Raw genomic sequence first — 7,883 nt, forward strand, 5'->3', positions numbered from 1 at the left:
TATTCTGAAAGCAGCTGGCATTGTGAAGCAATTTAAATCGTCTCTATTTGTTAGCTGGTTTAGTGACTGCTAAAAGGGATGGGTTAAGTTTCTTAGAGGCTTTTTGCTTTTACTCAGTAACTTCCAGGCTAATAGCTTGCATTGCCAAGCCTGACACAATGAATCCACTGCTCCAAGTGGATTTGAAGACACAGATTTTGGAAAGCTGGGGACTTGACTTCTGAAGCAGAGCTTGCAGGGTAGGTTAAAATGTGTCTGTGGTAAAATACAGACATAGCTTTTGCTCTGCAAACTGCAGACCTGCCAAACTACTTTGAAATTATTTGTGTAGTCTCTGGGAAATCATTGCAGTTATCTCACAACTCCATCCCAGGCTGTTATGACACCAGAATGCTTTTTGCCTCTCTCTTGTGTTTTCCTGATCTCTTTGAACAAGGAGGGCTGGAAGCATTATTCATTCAGCCTCCCAGGTTTGTATTAATTGCATTCATGAAATGGGTTTCATTTACTTGGAAAACTGCATGAGTCTGTTGAGCATTTCAATCTGGCAACACCTCACTTTCCAAAATTTACTGAAATCTGCTGAAGTCCTAAATTTTACCTGCATTTTTAATTGATTGTGTATCACATATCTTCCTTTGAAACTTGCACCCAGCACACAGACAGATGGGTGTACTGAAGCATGATATTAATCAAAAAGAAATCCAAAAGTATGCCATAGCATATGAGCATCTCAGGCCATCCACAGAGCTGAGTGTGCTTTGCCAATCTGGGCAGAGAGTTTGGAATCCCCTTGGTTCTGCACAGAAAACTACAGACATTTTCATGCAGATAGAACACTGTACATGGTATTTATCAACAAGGAAGCATCCTCCCTCCAGCCTGCTCATGTGGCTGGTGCTGATGCTGGGGCTTCTGCTGCCTCCATCTGCTTCTTTGCCACTGCCATGACAAACCCTCTGCTGGGAGGAGGCACCAGGGCAGCACAGTCCCAGGCTTCACGTGAGAAGAGAACTTGTCACTGCATAAAGGATGGGAGGAAAAGGTCATTATCTGACACTCCCAACCAGTCTTTGGCTCTGGAAATACAATGGGATTTCTAAAACAGCACATAATACATAGCTTGGGACAAATTCAGCGTCATACTATGCTGTACATAGTATTTTCAAAATATATTACAAAGTCCTTGGCATTGCCTGGAGTGTAATTCTCCCTGTAGCTTCTTTCTTCATTATATCAGGAAGGAATTGCAATGCCTGTGCTGGATGTATACCTTGTGCTTTAGGATTCACACACCTTTTAAACCAGAAGAATGGCACACATTCACACACTCACAGACATATTTTTCCTATACATTTAATACAAATTAATCTGCATGAGCCAATCAGTGTGGTATAAAAATGCAATTATTAACAGGAGGGTTAGGCTGTACCTTTGCTTGTGGATATCTTCAAGAGACCAACCCCACCAGACATAGGTGAAGGAGAAGTGTTGTTCCCTGTGAGAACACAGGGTTCCTGATCAGCCTGATCACCTTTCTAGGTGAGAAGAAAAATTTCAGTTCGTTGCTTTTCTGAGACCCACCTTATACAACTGCTCCCTATGCCTGGTTTTAGTCTGAATCCATCTTTTCAAAGCATTTCTAAAGCCACAGATGTTTCAAGAAGCCTTTTTTTTCTGATGACCATGGGGGTATGCACAGGCAAACAACTGCATTTGGGTGTATCTATTTCAAAGTTTATTTTTATCTCTCTTGACCCTGGAATTTGGACCCCAACTCCCTCTCCATACTGAGAGAAACAGGTTCTGTGCTTTGAATGCTTGTGTAAGAAAAGTTAATTATGAAAATTAACTGTTGAAACTCACGGAATCATCTCCATTCATTCTACTGGGCCCTGTCTGTGGTGTGGGCAGGGACTGATGGGAGAACAGGACTGTGCCAAACATAATCCAAAAACGTTATGCATTTCTGTAACCAGATGGTTACCCAGCAGCTTAACACAGAAAATGAAATCCTTTCTTATTATTGCTCACCACACAGAGACAGATAAAGATAACAGGCCTGGTAGTGCCATGCTGAAAACTCAGTGTGAGCTCCTTCCCACATTGCACTTTTATGACTCTTTTCAAGTTCCTCTCTTCTCTTCAAAACAAAAGTGTTCTTAAAGTTTGATGCTCGAGCATCCTATTTGTGTTTCACTGTATTATTATACATGACCAAGGATTTTAAATGTGCATTTCTCTGACAAGTATGAATTGTGATAGGTTTTAGCATTCACATCTTACAGTCTGGCTTCAAGCTCTTCTCACACTTGATTTGTATCTCTTGTCTTAGTGGATAACAAAAAAGCACTTTTATATGAGCTATGCATTTTATGCAGATTCTTTTTTTACACTGAACCCCATACTCAAAATCAAAATTACATGTAAACAGTACATGCCAAGCAGCCAAATCAATACCCAAATAATAACTAAAATGTATAATACTTTCAAGAATATAAGATAAATTAATATAAAGAACATTACAAATCCTTTGAAGCACAACAAAAGGAGCCATAGTTAAAATTTTAACAAGTTGGAATCATTAGCTAAACAAATCTTGACAGCCTAGCTTTGCACTTCCAGTCACACATGCTCAGAACAAAGGCTTGATATGTGAGGCAACTTTAATAGGTCCCTCTGCATATGACTAATTTTTCCTCAAACAGTCATTTTTTATTTCGTATTTTCCTCTGGATCCTGAAATGTCACTTTTTATTAATCTGTGTCACTCATGTGGATTGTTAAAAGAACAGACTAGCACTGGAGGAAGTGCTTCTCATCATTACCATACGTATGTGGGATGACAAAGGAATGTGCTAAAATTTGGAGTAACAACTATTAAAAGTAGAACAAGCAAGAATAGAATATAACCTGTTTTCCTTTAATCACATTCCAAACTGCATTTAGAGAAATGGCATCAGCAAGATTTGGTCCAGAAAAACTCTGGTTTGCCTTTGCTCCCTCAATAAAACACAACATGGGGTCAAATTCACTGCCCCTTGCACCAGCTGTGGCAGAGCTGAGTCCATCTCAACAAAGAGCCAAAGATGATAAAACTGGGCATTTGTTTTTATTCCTTTCAGGTCAAGTTCCCTGTTTGAGTGAAAACATTTCCCAGCATTCACAGAATTAGCCAAAAGCAGAAACAATGCATTTTGAATGAACTGACTCTCCCCTCAGACGATACTGGCTGAGTGACCTCTCAGACTATAAATACCCATGCAGAATTCATCATGCCTCTGCTGTACCTTAATGAAGGTACAGCACACATTTGGGACGGGAAGGGGCTGAGAAAGGTGTTAAGGTTTCTGAGAACAGAAATCTCTTCTAAGTGATGCATTTTAAATGGCATATGCACTCTCTTAATAACAAAGAGCAATTGTAAATTTCTCTTAACAAAAACATGAAGGAGTGGAAAGAAGAAGCTGTAGAGAAAAAAATAGATATGTGAGGAATTAAATATACAAAAACTTAACTGAAAGTTGTGTAGGAGATATTATCTCCAATTCCAAAACATTTGCCTGAGGAACAGGCAGTACAAACACTGTTACACAGCCTGTCCCAAAGAGGAAATAAAACCAAACAAACTACTGAAATAATTATCACAGCTCAGTTGTTTACCAACCTGCTCCAACCAAACCAAAATATTATCACAAAAATGAAATAAACACACTGCACTGGCAGAACCACTGGGTTGCAGAGGGAGGGTACCTAAGGTTACAGAACAACACTTAACAGTTTATCTTCACTAGGTGTAAATATATTTCTATTTCTAATTGATACCACAAAGTAGTGTATCAGTAATTATCTCCTTTAACTGCCCAAATCCACACTGCAGCTTTCCTGCCTGTGCTTCACAGAATTATCTCTTCCTAAGTCCCAGCTTTACTTAGTGAATTTTGAGGACCAGATTAAGTCTGAGGAGTATCTGGACTGAGTAAAAGACAAATCCTCTTCCTCTCACAGAATGCAAGATGGACTCTGAAAATGCCATTGAGAGCTTTCCTTGGAATTGATTTAAATTAGGAGGCTCTCCAGCTTTCCAATGGTTTCCTAATGAAGGGCTCTATGAATTGTGGCCCTAAATGTAGATGTTTAGAAGCTGAACATGTCAAGACAGTAATGCAGCAGAAAAATGATGTAATTTATAAAAGACACTTTGCAATATATTATGACACAGCTACCATAGAGCATAAATGCCATTTGACCCTAACTCTGTAATAGTTGCTTCCCTGATATTAATTTAGGCATCTGTCTGAGGAGAAAATACAACAGATGGATTCAGGCAGAGATGGAGATCTAAAAAAATAATAAGCAGTGTTTTTCTTGGTACCATCACACGAGTATTAAACAATTTAGGCTGAAAAGATGAACACATAATTTCCCCAGTGTGCCTGTTTTACTGGCCATCACACCAGGCAGAAAGAGTGAGAGTTATACAGATGTCAGTGTCAGATCTGAAAACCTGTTCTCATCTTCCTCTGAAGAAGACTGAGAGGAAAACAAAGAGAGACTTTTAAACCAGCCTAAGACTTGATTTTTTTTTTCTGTCAAAAAAATCTTACTGCAGTACTTGAAGTGTATTCAAACCAGAGTGGTTTCCCACCTAGGATTGTGGGGTAGAGAGTCTAAAATTAAATTGAAGATTATATAAAATAGGCGAGCCCATGACTGTTCCTGGCCTTGGCTGAACATGTGTGGAGCAATTTGGCAATTATTCAGCTACATCTGCATTCGTGGCACACCCTGGAATACCCCAGTGCTTACCTGCAAGAGGTTCTGATCAGTGGCATATTGTTTGCAGCCTCCTTGCAAGGAGCATTGTGAGGAAAGCTGTGTCTCTCCCACACACACATATGGTTACATAGACAGGAATTAAGAAAAGATCTTTCTTACCTTTCTCTGGCTCTCCACATGGCAAGCAAGACTTCCTAGAGAGGAGGAGCAAAGAAAATAATTAGACATCCAAAACTGAAAACACTGATTTTTGTTCTCACAGACTGGGTGATAAACAAGAAGACTCGTCCCTATATTTTGAAACTTTTTTTTCTGACAAGTTTTGCACAAATCAAACAGTGCAATTACGCTTAAACAACCCTTACAATGGTCCATTAACCCATCAATCTCATCTGGGAAGATGATTTCCCTGCCCCAAATCTGACAATAATGCTGAGATTGTGAGCAGAACACAAAAGCCAGGACTCTCAGAAATGAGATATTACAACAAGTGTAAAGGCTGTTAGACTGATCAACAGCAAATCCTTGAGACCCATGGCATCTACACTAGAACTGGAGTAATTTTAAGTTCAAGTTGTATTTGGAACTAGCAGACACTTCAGTCTGACCCACTTCATATCCTTTTCCTATTCCAGGTCTGAAGATGGGAGAATGACTTTTGAACCAGGCTCTATTGCTTGCATAGTCATCTTCCGTTCATTAAGAAATATAGATTTAAAGAAAAATTTTTTTGTGAAAAGTTAGATTTTAAATTGAATTTTAATCTTCCTGCTCCCACCTTTGAGGCTCTACATAACTCTGCTCCTCACTTCTCACTTGATTTAGTCACTTCTCTCATCACACTTCACCCATATCACCCCAAAAGCAATTTAACATAATCAAGTGTCCAGCTATCCCAAAGCCACATCTACAGTTGCCTCCCCCTTCTTCAACAAAATATATTTTACTTTAAAAGCTCATTTACTCACACTACTGTCCACTCCACATTCAACCTGAAGGCTCAGTAACTTGTACTCCCTCTCCAAATCTACTTTGCAATTTGTTTGGAATCCCTCATTTCATATATTTATCTAATTTCTTCTAGATTTCATTAAGCCAGGCATTGCTTTCACTCCTAAACAGCCAGGTTGCTTTGATCACAGTAAAATTTCCTCAGGGAAGCAATTCCTGCTTTCACTTACTGTTATATCTTGCCTTTAAAAACAACAAGGAGATAGATTGGGGCTTAAGATAAATGATTGAGTGGCTCATATTTTATAAAAGCCAGTTTACTTAACACTAATAGTGAAGAGGTGTTGACAATTTAGGCAACAATTTATAAGAGTGGAATGAAATCACTATGATTTATTCCGGTGCTCTTCTGTGCCTATAATTCTGGAAGTTACAGGTAAGAGGTCTGTACCAGAGGAAAGGAAAATACAGCCTGGATGTGTCAGCATTTCCAGGACTAAAATATTGCTTGCAGATATAGCTGGAGGTAAAAATCTTTCTGCTGGGATTGGAAGGGTCCTACAGACACTGCCAAACACAGATTGGCATGGCTTCCCTACACGGGGCTCAGGGAGTCTCCCCAGGCTGAAATAATTCACCTTCTCAGGGGAGCCTGAAACAGCAGCTCCAGCTGAGGATAAGGAGATCTACAGTACAGATTCCTCATGTTTTAACAAACTCTAATGTTTGCCATTTAACTCAGAATGAACCACTGCCCTTCCACTTCTTGGTGAAGAATGTTTCCAAGTTGTTGTACCAGGTAACTGAGAGTGATTACATTCACACCAATTTCTTTAGTCCATTTTCTCACTGTAGGCATCTCTGTGCCATGCAGCTTCAAGAGGCAAACAGAAAAAAGCTTTGCAACCTCTCTGACAAAGAATAATTTTGGCAAACACATTGCAATAACATGAAGTGTCAGGAAATCAAAACTTCCTGAACAGCTCAGCAAACATTTCTAAAGAAATGCGAAGTACTGAATCAAAAGTACAAATCCTTTACGAGATGGGAAGACCCTTCTTTAAAAACCTGCAGTCTGGATAAAGTCACCTTCTTACACTGAATGCCCTTCCTGGTAAGCATAAAAAGCAGAGCAAGAAATAAAAGGTGTTGAAGTTAAAAATAATTCTGTCTCATCTGTGATAATACTTTCACATGCAATTAATATTTGAACATATAGAGGGTTGTTAAAAGCCTTGACTACTTTATATACATATTTAAGAAACAGAACTGCTCCTTCATGGCCCAGGCAGAGGTATAATAGGTAAAATTTAAATCAAATTAGTACCTTCATATTACGACTCCTCTAAGATAAATTTAAATGTTTTTAAATTCATATAAGTATATGGAATTCCTAAACCCTCACTAACCCCAGCATCTCCAGGAGATATCCACAACCTCCTCAAACCATCTCTGATTCAGCCTTGTGTTAAGTGGCACCTGATCTGATTTGGGTTAACTGGGATTAATTAGCACAACCAGGAGACACACCAAAACCACTGAGTGCTGGAACCTGGTACTTTTTAATGTTTTCTATTCTAAACCTGAAAATGAGTTACCATGGACAAGCTGTGAATCCTGCCTATGTGCTGAAGTGTTAAGTACTCCTTTTCATCAAGTTACCACACAAAAAAATGAATAAAAGCCTTCTGATCTTGGCCAGTCATGTCTTCTCCCTCCATATCCAGTATATCCTCTTTTCTACAAAGAGTTTCTTCTCAGAAGCCCCTCCTCAGTGGCAAAATGTAACCATTTGTAAGTTTTGGAGGCCCATTTTCACCTTTCATTCCTCATGATGGTCACTTCCTGGGTGAGATGAGACTTTTCCCAAAAAGCTTCTCATCCTGTAAGGCCTTAGAAGAAAACTTTGGTGTGTTGTTTTCAAATTATCTGCAGAATGCCAGGTTTTAGAAAGGCTAATTTTAGGAATGGGGAGACAATCCAAGTTCACTCCCTGGAGAGCTGAGAGTGTATATCTACAGTGTACATAACTTCAAGAAGCAAATTTACATCATTCACTCCACTTTGATGCAGATGTTAGAACTTCTCCTGGAATTTCACTACTGTTCTTGAGCCTTCAGTCACAGATGTATTTTAACCTTATGAGAACTGAA

General features: G+C 39.1%; 1 long non-coding RNA gene across 1 annotated transcript; it reads right to left on the reverse strand.

Annotated features, from left to right (window-relative positions):
• Positions 1-259: 259 nt before the first annotated feature.
• On the reverse strand, positions 260-7,187 carry LOC135279663 (uncharacterized). Its single transcript, XR_010346887.1, has 3 exons — positions 7,058-7,187; positions 4,939-4,973; positions 260-1,021 (listed from the first exon to the last, which is right to left on the reverse strand). It is a non-coding gene; the product is annotated as an uncharacterized LOC135279663 (long non-coding RNA).
• Positions 7,188-7,883: the final 696 nt, after the last annotated feature.

This window comes from Passer domesticus, chromosome 12 (assembly GCF_036417665.1).
Source record: "Passer domesticus isolate bPasDom1 chromosome 12, bPasDom1.hap1, whole genome shotgun sequence".
Lineage (NCBI taxonomy): Eukaryota > Metazoa > Chordata > Aves > Passeriformes > Passeridae > Passer > Passer domesticus.